The 16,614-nt window shown below is 39.5% G+C and overlaps 1 long non-coding RNA gene across 1 annotated transcript; it reads right to left on the bottom strand.

Moving 5' to 3' along the window:
- Nucleotides 1–6,750: 6,750 nt before the first annotated feature.
- On the bottom strand, nucleotides 6,751–7,282 carry LOC110017157. The gene is made up of 2 exons (XR_002292449.2): nucleotides 7,028–7,282; nucleotides 6,751–6,948 (listed from the first exon to the last, which is right to left on the bottom strand). It is a non-coding gene; the product is annotated as an uncharacterized LOC110017157 (long non-coding RNA).
- Between the last annotated feature and the right edge of the window lie 9,332 nt (nucleotides 7,283–16,614).

Below are 16,614 nucleotides of genomic sequence, written 5' to 3'. Positions count from 1 at the left end.
ACGTTTCACCGGTATGTGTTAACGTTAAATACAGTAAAACACTCAAAACTGAAACGGCGCTGTTGTAATGATTGGAGGGGGTTATGGCACATAACATGGCTTCAATTGTGTGTTTGTCTGGCAGGTCAGTGTGTGTTGTGGCTCATTAAATATCACAGTTAGAAATGTCAGCTCTTTGTGTCAAACTTGTTTGCCCCCCCCCGTTAGAGGCAATCATAGGAAAAAAACGCGGATGTAACGTGGATTAAAACATTAACCAACGACACAAAACTAAGGTAAGAAAGTGCAGCAGGTTTTTTGTGCTGTAAGTTTTTTCATGTGAAATTCACTGCATTTGTTATCGTTTTAATGCTTTTAATCCACGTTACAGCCACCGTTCCTTTTCTATTAAAGCCCCAAAATGAAAGTCCCGCCCCCTGCTTGGCATGCAAATTTCAGCCAATCAGATCAACCAGAAATGTTCCTGCCCCTAAGTGACAAACACACCCCTGAATACCGCCCCCAAGTGACAAAAACGCCCCCTTAACACTGAGCGTAAATCCAGGTGAGGGCGCAAAAGAGAACTGACCGAGCAGGATCACTGCTCAGTTAGGATTTCAGCCGTTCAGTTGTAAAATACGGGGTCGCTTGGTTAGAATTGCGCCATCACAGTTTTAAGGTTCACTCACTCAGTTTCTAAATACACCCGCTTAGTTGTCTTTACGCCCTTTCAATTTTTGGCATTTATGTAATTCGATATTCTCCCTTTTGGCTTCAGGACCAATAACTAAAATTTCAGTTTTCTCCTGGTTGAGCTGCAGAAAATTATTTGCCATCCATAATTTCACATCTAATATACAGTTAAAAAGTGCTTCTATTGGTCTTTTGTCATCAGGAGACATAGCTAAGTACAGCTGGGTATCATCAGCATAGCTATGAAAACTGATGCTGTGGCTCCTGATGACATTCCCCAGAGGAAGCATGTAAATGTTAAAAAGCAAGGGGCCAAGGATGGAACCTTGAGGCACACCACAATTAATTTCATGGACCCCAGAAAAGTGTGTGTCCATGCTTACCATAAAGTTTCTCTCCATGAGATAAGAATCAAACCACTTGAGAACAGTCCCTGAAAGGCCAAGACTTTTAAGTCTGTTTACAAGGATCAGGTGATCAACAGTATCAAAAGCTGCACTTAGATCTAACAGAACTAGTACTGAGATCTGACCTGAATCCAAGGCACATCTAACATCATTAACGATTTTTAACAAGGCTGTCTCTGTGCTGTGGTTCGTTCTAAAACCAAACTGGTTTATCTCAAAAATGTTGTTTTGTAAGAGAAACTCTTTTAGCTGAATAAAAACAAGTTTTTCTAAAACCTTACTTAAAAATGGCAAGTTGGACACAGGTCTGTAGTTATTAAAAACGGAAGGGTCTAAATCAGTTTTTTTGAGTAACGGTTTCACCACTGCCGTTTTAAAGGCAGCAGGAAAAATATCTTTCTGTAGAGAGGCGTTCATGATATTTAAAATCTCACTCTCAAAAGACCCGTAAAATGATTTAAAAAGTGAAGTAGGGATGGGGTCCAAAAAACAAGTTGTTGGATTAACTTGGGAGAAAACTCGACCAAGTGTTGCAGCTTCAACCAGGTCAAAACTGTCCAGTGCTTCCTCAGGTAAAATCAAGCCATCATTTCCAATAAAAAGGCTTTTCTGTCCTTTTATGATGTTCACTCTGACAGAATCAATGTTGCTCCTGAAGTGGTCTGCAAAGTCCTCACACAATGAGGCGGAGGCTGGCATTGTGTTTTTGTTCGCATTTGAGTTGATTAAAGATTCAACTGTGGTGAAGAGGACTCTGGGATTATTTTTATTTACAGAAATGATGTTCGCAAAATATGAATTTCTGGTCTGTTTTACGGTTTGATTATATAGTTTTAGTTGGTTTTGGTATAATTGATAGTTTATTTCAAGTTTGTGTTTTCTTAAAGTAGATGAGTGGCTGCAATCAGATAGGACAAAGAGATCAAGAAAAGCTCACCTGAAACATGTGCTTGGACCTACAGCTAAAGTTTTAATATCAAAATACAAAGCAAATATAAAAACGTGTGAATTTTGACTGCACCAATGTTTCCATATCAGCTCCCACTGATCTTCAAACTAGAAGCGCAAGCCTAGATCTTCATACTAGATCTTCAAACTGGCTCATGCTGGTACATGGATCTGTGGACAGATTCTTGGTGGCCCTCTAATTAAAACAAGAAATAAATAAACACAAATTAGTCACTGAAATAACTTGATTAGAACTCACAATTATAATAAATTACCATTGTCATTTCACCATTTACAGTATTTCTCTGAACTACACGTAAAAGCTTTGATTTTTTTATCAATCGACACTGCACCTCATAATCCAGAGTCTCTTATAAGTGAATTCATATTGGTTTTGCTTACTGATGTAGAAGCTATTTTGAAAGGTGTACGGCACTCCGTCAACATGTCAGTCCGCTTTAAGTTTTTGCAGACAAGGTCCAGTATTATGGTAAATACGTTAACGCAGCTAAAGTGTGTGTGTGTTCGTTTTACGTGTTGCAAAACAAGGTCAGGTGTTACTGTAAATATTCTAATGCAGTTTATGTGTAGCTTTATCTGGACATTATAAATACATGAAACACTAACGTCCCGTGTGTAGCTCAACAACAAATTATAGATGTTGTCGTTACGTCTCTTCCGGTATTAAGGGTACAGTAAACCCTTGTTTTTCGCGGGGGTTACGTTCCAAAAAGAACCCGTGATAGGCAAAATCCGTGAAGTAGAAACCTTTATTTTTTTTACAATTAAACACTCTATTATACATTAAAAAGAAATAACAAACCATTTTAAAGGCTCAATGATTTGACAAGTAAAAGTACTTTAGGAACATTTTTTTTCAACAAATAACTTCTGTCCTGTACTGTCAAATAATAATTTTAATCATCGATGTGAACAGAAGGCTTCAAATCGCAGAGATTAGCCCCGACCACCGCGACCCGAGTAACTGGATTAAACTGGAGAAAATTTAAAATGATTATGAAAAAAATACAAAGTACAGTGGCAAAAATAGTGCCTCAGGTGTATTTCACTGCTCTTCAGACTGAGCCGCTGCATCCTGACTCCGCTCTGCAGTGTTTTCTTCTTTTGAAGCCCGCGGTGCAGGTGTGTTTGATTCGGGAGAAGAGCATAGTGATAGGCAGTTGTTGTCGCTCTTTTTTCTATGGGTTTTGGAGAAACTCGAAATTGCAAGAGAGTTTGCATGTGCGTTATGTAAATTTGGCAAGCTGTTTTACGTACATGTACATATTAGACTGCAGAGTTATGGACGCACAGGTAGAGAGGAAGCGGAGTGACTTTTTAGCCAATCAGAATGCAGAACACAATGCACGATGCAAATCGGTGAAGTAGCGAAACCGTGAAAAGTAAATCGTGTTATAGCGAGGGATCACTGTATTCCTTTTCTGTTAGCAGCTGCTCGCTTTCGTTTATCTTTTCTCCATCTTCTACTGTCGTATTTTGGACTTGCCGGCCAGCCTGCTGGCAAGTGCAACCTTAACAGAAAGGGAAACCCCTTAAAACCGGAAGTGATCCAGCAACCTTGTTTGTTTGTTATAGAAACTTTACCTTGCTAAACATTGTTATGATTTGTACAGTTAAATTGTGGTAATACAATAAAAAATGTTACATGAAACGGTACAAAAGGTTTTCTGCTTTGCTGCTTCTCTTTTACCCATTTCCTAATGTTATATTCACATCTGGCACTCGGTGCGCTGTCGCGTTAAGCCCATGTTGTTCATACTGGGCAAGGAGTGAGGAACTTCTTTTTTTTCCTACTGTTTGCTCGTACATGTCCCCCACCAACAGCTGAATGAGGATTGGTGCTTAATGTTAAAGCAGTGCAAATCTTGCTCCATGCTTTTTCTTTTACAGCACTATTCTGATATACAGAATACAATGTGTAATATCATTCTGGCCAAGCACAAATTATTAATTTCTCCGCCATCATCAATTTTCAAACCATTGATACCTCTGTAAAAGAGGACTTTATCCATGAGTCACTACTAAATCTGCGTCCCTGATTGGTCAAAGTTCAACTGGTTTAAGCTTTAACGTGTTTTTAAGTGCTTTGTATGTAGAGCCTGAAAACGGTGGTAGAAACTTCCATGGCTATGCATTAATGTGGGAGATTTAGACAGGGGAGCCTGAAGCGTGCATTTATGTGCATTTAAATAGTTCAGTGTCTTGCCCAAGGACACTTCGACACATGGGTGTACAAAGCGGAAACCAAATATGCAAACGTATACTGCTCCACCTTTGCACCACAGCTGCCCATAATCTTTTGCACAACACTGGCACTTTGGATTAGAGGTAAATCATTTTTGTAACATCTCAAAATTTACCCAAAACTCCGGGAATAGATTTGCCCGATGCAGTGTCATCCTTACTAATTTACTTTCAGGTTTTGAATGCAACAATTTCCTTTGCACATGGTGGAAAAAATGATGGGGGACTTTTAACTGTTGACCACACACCTGGTTTGTGCCTGCTTCATATTTTGTCTCCTCACATTCTTTTTTTTCAAACACATACACACCTGCCAGAGGGAAGTAAATCAAAGCAGGGTGTACGTGGCATGAAAATGGTGAATGTATAATTAGGATAGGTAACATAAATGTGCTGGCACACTTTCAACCACAAGTTCTGTGAAACTCTTTCTGTTTTATGTGTATTTATTGTTTTTTGTGTGGTTGTTTTGAGGATGTTTATTTATTTACAGATTTATTTTTTGCCATTCTTTTTTTCTTCATTTACAACTTAAAATATACCAGTAGGCTTAAACGACTTGAATCAAACATTAAGCTGTGGGGGAACAACAATTCATTTGTGAGTCTTCCTTGATAAGATTTAAACAAAGTGTTTGCATTCTTTGTGTGCACGCATCTCTGGGGATATGTTCTCCATAACATGCTAAAATCTCCCCTATAGAAATGCAAACTTCTTTGATAGTTTTTCCAGAGTTCCATCACCTTTACGTGTCAAATCCCTTTCACAGCAGGGTTCTTTTTCACCTTCAAAGCTGAACTTCCCTCACCGGTTTAAAATTCAGCTGCAGCTTTATGCTGGATAAAAAACTGTTCAATATTGGATTTCCTTTAGAGAAAATACCTTTAAAAACTACCTCATTGAGGCTTTTGTTTATAATCTCAATAAATTAGAGATTTTACTCTAAAAGAATATGCAGTGACAGCAAAAACGTGACTGTTAGACATTTTTAAAGGATAGAACGATCAACATCACCAACCTTCAGATAGATTCAAAAAAGCTAGACTGGTCTTGCTCTTACATATGCTTTGGTATATATTTTTATAACTCTTATACGATTTACTTGGTTGTTATTTGAACTAATAGCTGATCAAATGAATGAAGCAATGCTAACTTTTTTGTATGATTCTCAGAAATAGACCAGTTACAATTTCGTTTTTATCTTCACTATCTGATTAATTTTTATTATGTTTAAGGATAAACCTGTCAGTAGGAAAGTTTCTTAAAGCAGAAAATGTCAAAAGTCAAGTTGGTTGACCCAAACAAAGTAGATTACTGGTAAGTTGGAACAACACAGTTGCCTTGTGTTGAAAGACATAAATTACGTTTCGATTGAAATCTTTTCCATGATTTTTTTTATGTTCATTGAACAAGTCATTTTTTCAGTGAAGGGCGAAGTAGGTGAGACGCAGATCGGCACCTACATAAGTGTGTGCTCCTTAGCCTAACTAAGGGCACTATATGGGCATCCTACAGGCACTAAAGTTTGACGTGCTCACCCAGTGTGTGGCATTCGTGCGTGGTAAGTAAGGAGAGGGTGGTGTTGGAGTGCTATACAACAGCATCCCTTGCCTCGGACGTCATAATTTAGGTCATTACATCATCCCTTTAAATACTTAACAATACACTTACCATTGTCATGGTGTCCTTTGAGGTGGCTGAATGAGCCTTAAGAAAACTACAGGACACACCTGTACTCCCCTTAAGATGTGGCAGCTCCTGTCTAAGACCCTCTACAGGCAAGGTCAACCCAAAAACCTGCACCCCTACAGTCAATACGTTTCATACGTTTCATTTTTTAACAAATCAAAACTGTTTCTGTCAAGCAAACTTCTCATTTACCCATTTGTATTTCAAAGGAATGTCCGGCTCACTTGTACCTGCAGAGGTGTTTAAGGAAACCTGAAACCTTAAACCTTTCCAATTAAAAGCAAATCAATTATTTCAGAAACAAAATGTAAACCATACTTAACTGGAAACTGTATGTTATTTCTTTATTTCCCAAACAACACAAGAGTTTTGCTGCACATGTGTACACAATAGAAATAAAACTCTTTCCACTAATGTGACGAGATAATACTAAAAACACCAACGACCACAATTCTTATAGCTACAGAGTTTCATTTAATGAACAAGCGAAAGTAAACATGACATTTTATATTACTGGATACGGTGAATTGCATTTTGACATTTTTGTTGTTTTGATAAATTATTGTAATTCAACTGAACAACCTTTTGGTCATGTTGTTTTGTACATTCTCAAATAAACACAACTTCTTAATATGAGTTTTTACATTCAGTTGATTTAACATAATATTATTTTGAAGCCTTCATTCAGGGTTAGCGCTCTTACTGTCATGATCTCGTGAGACTTAGCAGACCCAAATGCTGAAAACCCGGAAGAAAACTCAACGAATCGTCTGGTAAGTATGAGGGATTTAATTCACAGCCAGTGAATGAGCAGACTTGAGGTAAGAAGGATCTTGATGCGTAGGCGCGGCAGGCTGGAGGGTATTGAGGCAGAAACCAGTGAGCTTGGATGAAGCTGGATCCCAGGAACAGACGAGGAGCATGAACAGCAGACTGCGACCAGAGGAGCACCCGTGGAGGTTTTTTCCTGTGGGTGAGCAGCACAGAAGCAATTAGCGAGGCGAAGGCAGACAAGAGCAAGAACATGAGTCAACCAGACTAAGCACCGTAGAGGAACAACGAACTGGCGTCGAATGATGATCCGAGGGCTCCTTAAGAATGCTGCAGGTTGATGAGGTGAGTGGAACCAGCTGGTCGCGATCAGGGCAGAGAGGGGAGGGGGAAGGTAGCTGACAGAGGCACCGTGACACTTACCTTACGCAGTGCTTCTCAAATAGTGATGCAATGCCAGTGGGGCCGCACTAGTAGCGGTTTTAGGCACAGGCAATTCGGGCAATTGGCCGGGGCCCAAATTTAACAGGTGGCAGCAGTGCCCGGAAAAAAAAAATCTGTGCCGCTATTGGTTTATTACAGAGCCCGTGTCCTGACATGGATCAAATAAAAAATATCTCGATCCCACAAATTAAGATCTTGTTCTCACAAATTAAGATCTTGTTCCCACAAAATAATATCTTGTTCCCACGCAATAATTAATTCGTGTGAACAAAATAATTATTCACGTCATAAATCATTCATAAACATGGATATGCTCTCCGTCCTGCCGCAAAAGCCGCTTTCAGCGGTAACTTCCGTGTCTCTGTGACCCACATTCGTTCAAGAAAGGGAAAATAAAAACAAGAATGATCTATTTATTATTGTCTTAATGAAAATAAGAAAAATATCGTAAGATTTAGGATGCCCAAGCTTGCTGCTTTGTCATACCGCAGTGATTCTCTGTACATAGCACTTTGCTCCGCCGCAGAGCTCTTTTGGTTGTCAGGCCGGCATTAGGGCAGCTGGCTGGCCGCCTACCGGCGAATAGGAATAATAATATTCAGGACTTGTCCTTTATTAACATACTCTTTAGCAGTCACTTTACATCCGAAGGCTAGTAGGCTACAAGCTACCTAGCCCATCATTAACCTGTTGTATTTGAACGCACCGCAGTTACAATTATTCACGTCATAAGTCATTCATCAACATGGATGTGAGCAATATTTTGATTTACAGCAGATACTTTCACATTTCTGTCTGTGTGTCTCATTACATTGCATGGAAGACACTGAGCATGTTTAGAGATCAAATCAAATTATTTTTAAAAGCACAAAAGCTTTTGGGCATACTAAATATTATGATATTTTTCTTCTTTTCATCAAGACAATAACAGATCATTGTTGTTTTTATTTTTCCCCTCTTGAACGAATGTGGGTCACAGAGACACGGAAGTAGCCGCAGAAAGCGGTCTTGCGGCAGGACGGGGACAGTACTGGGATGTAAATGAATGCAGACATGGTGACATGATTACCGATACTTTTGGATAGCTTTTTGAAATAAAAAAATCTGATCTCGAAACATCCTCAGTGTCTTCCATGCAATGTAATGAGACACACACAGACAGAAATGTGAAGGTATCTTCTGTAAATCCAAGTATCATTAACATCTGTGTTTATGAATGACTAACCACATGAATAATTATTTCGTTCGCACAAATTAATTAATTTGAGGGAACAAAATATTATTTCGAGGGAACGGAATATTATTTTGTGGGAACAAGATTTTTTTTATTTTATCCATGTCAGGACACAGGCTCTGTAGTTTACTATTGTCTGTTATATCACAGTGTTTGTAACAGCCTGAAAACTGTGAATTGCCATCCCTGCACCTGCTCCTATCTTTGAGAGGGCGCCGTTTGAGTGAGAAGGAAAAGGGGAGGGTAAGTGGGCTTAGGCTGCAAGGTGGAACTGCTGCAGGGAACACAGCCTCAATTGCAAAACACCAGGATCATTGCGTGCCTTTTCATTACCGGTACTCAGCTCATGCTACTGATGTCATTCTTTCTTAACTTTTGATGATGTGCCTTTATTTTCCATATAAATGTATTCTTTGCGTCTGCCTGTCGTTTAGTTGGTGTCAGTATTTGACATAAAGACAGCAGGTAATGCAGTGAAACAGCTGCGGTTTTTGAGATCATAGATAAACAATGGATTATTTGGATATTTAGAAAAAAAATCTGCACAATGTTTTTTACCTATTTTTTCAGACTAAAAACGTTAAATATATTGGTGCTGCTGTTGTCACGGTCTCCTCCCCCCTCCAGCTCTGCTCTGATGTTCCTGATTGCCACCAGCTGCCATCACTCACCTCATCATCTTCTGTGGATTCAAAAGGAGACCCAACGCCACTACTCGACGCCAGTTTGTTACCCCTTATGGTGACTGTCCTCATAGCAAATTTTTAAGTGTTATTTTTTCAGAGTTTTAGTATACAGATTAATTTTTTTAAACACTACAGAGTACATTAACACCTAATTACACTTTTTAGTTTCCAACTCATACACTTTGCAGTGTCATGTTATATGTCAGTGTTGGTGTAGAGCTCATATTTGCTCACCAAACACCCCAGAGTGTGTTTTTATGATTGAGTCTGCATGGTTCTCTTTTCACGTAGTGTACGTAATTACGTCTGGTACGTTTCTATTGGGAAGAGCTAGATGAGCGGCAAAGCAAGCAATCGTTGAGGGCGGGAAAGCAACGGTTTTCAAGCGTCTTGCGGTGAAAAGGATATCGAGTCAGACAGCGGACACAGGTAAGTGGCATTTAAATAACCCATGCTATCAGACAAATGTTTAGACACAGTTTCACATTGGTTTTTATTTGACCTGTAATGTATTTCCTGCTCCCATTTTTTTTTTTTTGCTAGCCTGGCTGCAAACAAACATCGATCGCTAGCTAAAACAAGCATTTGAAATTCAAGGAAGTTGTGGTATCCTGATAAATTATTTTGTGCTTTGTGTTTAACAGTTTTGGACCATTGACGTTCAATTTGAATCACCCCTTGCCTATTTAGCACGTGCGTGCCGTCGTGGCAAAAGAAGCCGGTGTGTGGGGCACTTAACACTGCAGAGAACGAGTTCTGCATTTGTTACGATTTTAAATTGTATTAAATCTTCAACTTAAAGTAAACAAAAAAATATGTGAATGTTGTAAATTATATATTTTAGTGTCCATTGATATATTTGAGCCCGCCTGCCAAAATATCGTTTTGTCACAAAACGAAAAACTTGTGGGGGATACCCCATCCCCCAACGGGTGGGAAAATTTGAGACTTTGTCCGAATTCCCACAATTCCCACTCTTATCCCTAACTATAACAAATATATATAGTGCAGGACTGTCTACTGCCTTGGATTAAAAGCCAATTGAACAACACCATGTTCACTTTTTTGAAACCTTACTACTTATTTAAAACTGACGTCACCTATTTCCCAAAGTGAAAATCTAATTGATAATATGGGAGTTTTATGGTGACTATGTGAATCCACTGTGTTGTGATGATAAAAACGTTGATGCTTCACTTTAAAAAAAAAACAAAAAACATTTAGATACATTTTTTCTCACAAATTGGTCAAACGCAAAGCATTGGGGTCTGTTTGCCTATAGGGGTGTAACGGTTTACTTAGTTGTATGATGGAATCGTGTCTTTTTATAGCAATTTCGGTTCGGTTCACTTTTGTACGGTCCCCCCCAATTAACCGTGACCTTCCACCGAGACGTTATTATATCACAATATGCTCTTTTGTTAAACTTTTTGACTTAGCTTTTGTTTTTAATCAATGCTTTTTTAGCTGCAACAATGCTGTTTAAAGTCCAGTATATGTCAAACTAAATGGCGCCTCCTATGCCACATTCCTGTGACAAGGTAATTCATTCAACCGTTCATATTTCCAAGTGAAAAATTAAAGTGATACATCCTTGCTGTGTTTTTACCAGTTTAAATATTTCTTTACTGTCTATTATTACATTGTGAATGTGCAGTTTATTATGCTTATAAATTTGATTGGAATTGCACGCTATTTATCATACAGCAGAACATTGAAATGAATTAAACTGTCAAGTAATAGGAAATTGAAAAAAGGAACAGTATCCATAAATGTTTCTATTTATTTACAGCCAAAGAGAAGTTTGACATCCCTCATGAGACAAATTTTGTCTGTTTGTTCTGTTTTTTGTGTATTATTTCTGTATCAGAGTGGGACTTGTTTTTTTCTCTGGATTTTTGTGTGTCTGTTTTTGTCTGATTATTTTCAGGTGTGGTGCATGAAGGTGTGGCCTCCAATTGGTCCAGAGCTGGAGGACGCTTCCTTAAGAGCACCACTTGGACCTCCACACCTTGAGAAGGGAGTTTGGCTGCAGCGAGTCTCCACTGCAGCGAGTCTCCACTGCAGCGAGTCTCCACTGCAGCGAGTCTCCACTGCAGCGAGTCTCCACTGCAGCGAGTCTCCACTGCAGCGAGTCTCCACTGCAGCCAGTCTCCACTGCAGCGAGTCTCCACTGCAGCCAGTCTCCACTGCAGCCAGTCTCCACTGCAGCCAGTCTCCACTGCAGCCAGTCTCCACTGCAGCCAGTCTCCACTGCAGCCAGTCTCCACTGCAGCCAGTCTCCACTGCAGCCAGTCTCCACTGCAGCCAGTCTCCACTGCAGCCAGTCTCCACTGCAGCCAGTCTCCACTGCAGCGTAACCCTCTTCTTCATTTTGTTTTTGATTTCACCTCTAGTTAAGTTGTGTGTTGCACTTTAGTGTTGTGTTTTAGTATTTTGTAGTTTTGTCCGTGCCCACTCTGTTTAGTCCTTTGGTTTATGATTTTGTTTAAGTGAAGCTGTAGGGGTGAACCGCCATTTTGTTTAGTACATGTTTTCTCCTGTTTTTGTTAGGTTAGTGTTTTGTCTTTGATTTCCCTTTTCTTTTCCCGTTTCAGTTAGGTGGGGTTTTGTTTGTTATTTTGGCCTGGGTTCACCCTGAAGCCTTTTTGTTTCACTTTTAGTTCATTTTGATTGTTTGTTAATTTGTAAATAAATTTGTTATATTTTTATGGAGACATTTGTTTGGAGTGTTCATTTAAATTTGGTAGCTGAAAACTTTACTTTTTTATGTTATGCCCCCCTAGGCACCCCTAGACACAGAAGGGGGCGTAACATGGATCAAACTGGGACAGAGATTGTCAATGACATGTTTAGTGATCTTCTGGAGGAAAAGTCTGACATTGTCTGGAACCTTTTTGATGCCTCTTCTGTTCAGGGTAAAAGTAAATCTGCACAAAAGTTCATTTTATTTAATACATCCAATCTAAAACTAATGAAGTTAAGCACATGGATCCTCCCTTAATGATTTTTTTGTTTAATTTATTGTACTAATTTTGAATGCTTTATTAAGTGCCTGAAATGGGACAGTTGCTGTTTTCCTGTATCCTCAAATAACTTTATGGTAGTCCGATTCTGACTGATTTTTTTTTATTGTTTTCTCCTTTAGAATCTCCAGTGCAGTCTTCATGCACAGATACCCTGTCTCTCTCATCATCACTTTCATCAGACAATGAGACTTCCTTTATGTCCCCTAAAAGACGTTGGCATTGCAGACCCTAAAGGCCCGTACACACCGGGACGAATATTCGCCAGGCGTTATTCACCAGCGTTTTTCTCCACATTTTTTGTGTTCACACCCAGGCGATTTACGCTGACGATGAGCTGAGCAAACATGCAATTTCATTCCCTGACATTAGATGGCGCTTAATGTAAAACAGAAATACTCCTGTACACAAGGTGGCGCTGCGCAACTTTACGCTTCTTAAAGTCGCTTTTCACTCAGAAGAATAGAGCAAGGTCAGAATCATACAAAGAAAACATGAATATTTCAAGCACCAGTTGCTCCAACTGGTGCTTGGTTCGGGGATATTTTAGAATGTCCGTCATTATTTCTTCGCAGCAGTGTAGACGCTACTTGGCGTCTATCTTCGCTGGTATGTGTGCTCAGAAAGGCAGTTTTGTGTTTGAGCACCCCCAAGTTGTGTTTTGCTGTAACTTCAGAAGCTCCAGACACGTGTGCAAAAGCGCCATTCTCATTGGTCGTATAGTTTTCGACGCGGCGCGTCGAACCAAAAAAACGAACCCGAGGCATTTTTTAAAAAGTGTCGCTTTGACGCGTGGCGTTTTTTCGCGTCGTGTGCACACTCACGTTGGTGCCCTTTGTTTAGTGACGAGGCGTTAAACGTCGGCGAATATCGCGGGCGAAATTCGTCCCGGTGTGTACGGGCCTTAAGTCCCAAAGAAAAGATTCAAGTGATGAAAGTTCTTCAGATGCGAAAGAGGTGAAATTCTCATTCATTTTACATATGATTCTGCTTATGTATTTTTCTTTAATAACTGACACCATGTGAAAGCTATCCTTGATTTAAAAATAAACATGGAAATTGATTAAAAGAACTAACTAGATTTTTGTGTGTTTTTTTTTTCCCTCCCCATTTTAGCTTTTTGAAAAACCACTGGAAGCCAAGCCAGGAGGAGAGAAATACAAAAAGAATACAGACAAACAAGGGAGGTTAAAGATCCATCACACCGGAAACTAGTCAACATAGTTGTGGCAGCTATGATTGAGCAGTATGGGTAAGTCACTTTTTGTCAATTATAGTCTAAGTAAAAATTATTGTTGCAGTGACATACAAACATAAAATCATCAAAGATGACTATCGCTCCTTTCCTTTTAAGGACGTCTCCCCCCATCGATACAAGGACACGCTATGCTTTAGGGATTGTCACCCTGTTTCCTTGTCTGAAAGATCCATACTCGGAAAAAGGAAATGTGAGTATTTGTTTCTGTTCACCATAAAGTTTAGAGGAGTATTTTTAGAGCTACAGTTTCTGTGTGCAGCTCTGGAAGGGATTCCTCATGCAATAGAGGACCACAGTTGGAGAGACCTGTGACCGCAGAGCATCAGTTGGATGGGGACCTCTGCAGAGAGGCCTTATCCTTTTTGAGGCACTGCACTGAAGAAGGGCAGATCTTCATGAAGATGAAAGAAACTTTTCAATACAGACGGATGTTAATTCAAGATTCTGAGAAGTGTGAGACCATCCTAACAGTATTCCCAAGGTTTCTAAACACAAAGGGCCTGGTGAGTCAGCCGAGTGTTGTGATGTTGCAGAATGGTTGGTTATTATAGGGTGATAGTGAGTTATTCCTAATTCCTGTTGTTAAAGTAAAATATGTCCAACACAAGAGGCCCTCAGTTCTCATCTGCCTGCCCAGCTGTTGGACAGGACAAGTTTAAAAATAATTCACTCATTATCCATTAAAAATTTTGTTTCAGTCATGCCGCAGCCTTCAAGAGGTAACAGGCCCAGTCCAGGGGAGACAGCCCTACATTCTGGCTGTTGGAACATCACGTGCCAGCATCAATGATTATTACATTGTGGTGGATGGTCAACTCATCCCCTGCAAGGCTAAGTCTTCACTTTCAGCCTTTGATGAACTTTTCAAAGCACACTACGTGTTTGGCATCTCCTACGACCAGGCCTTGCAGAACATGTATACATTTGTGCAGACGACCATTTACAATATTGATGTTGGCCTGTGCCATGAAAGCCCCAGGGTAAAGGACCTCAGATCAAAGCTTCTCAATTGAGTCAGGTAAATTAACAAAGGAAAGATGCTCCACTGTTTTGGTTGCAAATGTACTCGCAGTTCTTTCAAAGATTTGGTTCATCTTAAAATTTTCCATGGGTTTTACCCTGGAAAAAAATTTCAACTTCTATGTGACCAAGATGGATGTTCTCAGAGATTTTGCACATTTTCAGGTTTTCAAAAACATCTTCAAAGCAAACACAGAGCTAGAATTGGACATCAAAGTGAGGAAACGACCCCTTATTCTTTTCCAGTAGTTGATCAGTCAGTAGAGCCTTGTTCAGAAGAACAACCACAGAGTTCAACAAGCAATGTAAGAAACAGCCAAGACACTCAAGAGATCTGTGCATCCTTGATTGGAAAACTCCTAGGACATGGTTTGGCAACGAGTGTAATAGTCAGTTGTAAAAAATGTGCAAGAGCTTGTAGATGAAATTCAAACAAATATCAAGGAAGATGTTCCAAATTTATGTCCTCGTAATGAGAATTTGAAAGTCCAATTGGAGGATTATTTCAAAACCCTTGAAAATCCTTTCAGTAATGTCAACACAGAGAAAAAATGGAAGAAACATTTTTTCAGAGAAATGGGAGGTGGTAGCCTGTTGAGATTGCTCTAGGTGTACGGTATGACACTAAAAGAAATCGAACCTCTGGTACATATGATCAGGTTCCAGTAACGGATAAATTTGTGTACATTCCCATATTGGAAACGTTGAAATTTATTTTTTCCAACAAAGACATATTTGGCTATTTTGTTCAGCCCTCAGATCACCATGGTGTCTACAAAGACTTCTGTGATGGGAATTATTTTAAAAGTCATCCCCTCTTCTCAAAGATAAAAAATGCTCTTCAAATTCAGAATTTTTTTGATGAGTTTGAAACTGCAAACCCCCTTGGTTCTAAGCACGGTATCCATAAAATTGGAAGTATTTACTTTGTTCTTAGAAACTTGGCTCCAAACATTAAATCTGCTCTGATGAACATCCATCTTGTTTCACTTTTTCACAGTCAGGATATCAAAAAGTATGGCATGAACATGATCTTGGACCCCCCTTCTACATGATCTCAAAATCCTTGAGTCTTTAGGAATCCACCTCCCTTTTTCCGAAGCCCAGTTTATGGAACAGTGGCCCAAGTCACTGGGGACAATTTAGGTTTGCACACATTACTTGGATATGTTGAATCCTTCAGTGCCACCTATTTTTGCTGTTTTTGTCTGGCAGACAAAGAAACCTGCCAAATGTGACATTGACATTGACATTATGCATGACATATTGGAGGTTGTGGGGTAGTTGGAGTTAAAGTTGCTATTTGGCTACCTTTCAGACAAACAATTCATATCCAAATATGAGGCAATTGAAAGAATATACTCATTCAACTATGGGTATCTTGAAAGGAAGAATTGTCCCAACAAAATTGGCCCAATTCTTCACTTTTGGTCAATTAGATTTGAGGCAAAAACACATTTTTTAAAAGCAGTGAAAATTTTCAAAAACATCACAAAGACATTGGCCCAAAAACATCAGATGGCAATAGAATACCATTGGGAATCGTAGCCTTTGAAAAACATTGATTCTGGACCTGTTAAGATGGTAAAGCTATTTGAGTTAAGAAACAGAGACATGATTGCAGATAACCTACACATTGACATGAACTGTGAGGTTGATGTGGCTTCTTGGATTACATGTTGTGGGACAGAATATCGACCTGATCTGGTTGTGTTCTTAAAAGTGGAAGATGGAATGCCAGTGTTTTTTCAAATAAGTAACATTATTGCTTTTGATGGGAACTTTTTTCTTGCAGTGGAACACATGAAGACACTGGGATCTGCTGAGCACCTCCATGCCTATCATGTGATGACAGGAGATGAGTATGACGTTTCTTTACTGAGAGTTGATCAGTTGCAGGTATTCAAACCATTTGACCTTCAGACAACTTATGGTTTCGAAAGGAATGACCTGTATGTGATACTTGTTCACGTGTTGCTGTAGAAGATTTGTTCACTTTAAACATTTACAAAGGGTTTTGTTCAAAACAGTTGTTAAACTGTCTGATGCCAACTTATGTAGCACTATACAGTGATCCCTCGTTATAACGCAGTTTACTTTTCACGCCTTCGCTACTTCACGGATTTGCATTGTGCATTGTGTTCTGCATTCTGATTGGCTAAAAAGTCACTCCGCTTCTTCTCTACCTGTGCGT

This window comes from Oryzias latipes, chromosome 3, assembly GCF_002234675.1.
Source record: "Oryzias latipes chromosome 3, ASM223467v1".
Lineage (NCBI taxonomy): Eukaryota > Metazoa > Chordata > Actinopteri > Beloniformes > Adrianichthyidae > Oryzias > Oryzias latipes.
The sequence above is the reverse complement of the archived record's forward strand: the minus strand, read 5'-3'. Positions and strand labels throughout refer to the sequence as shown.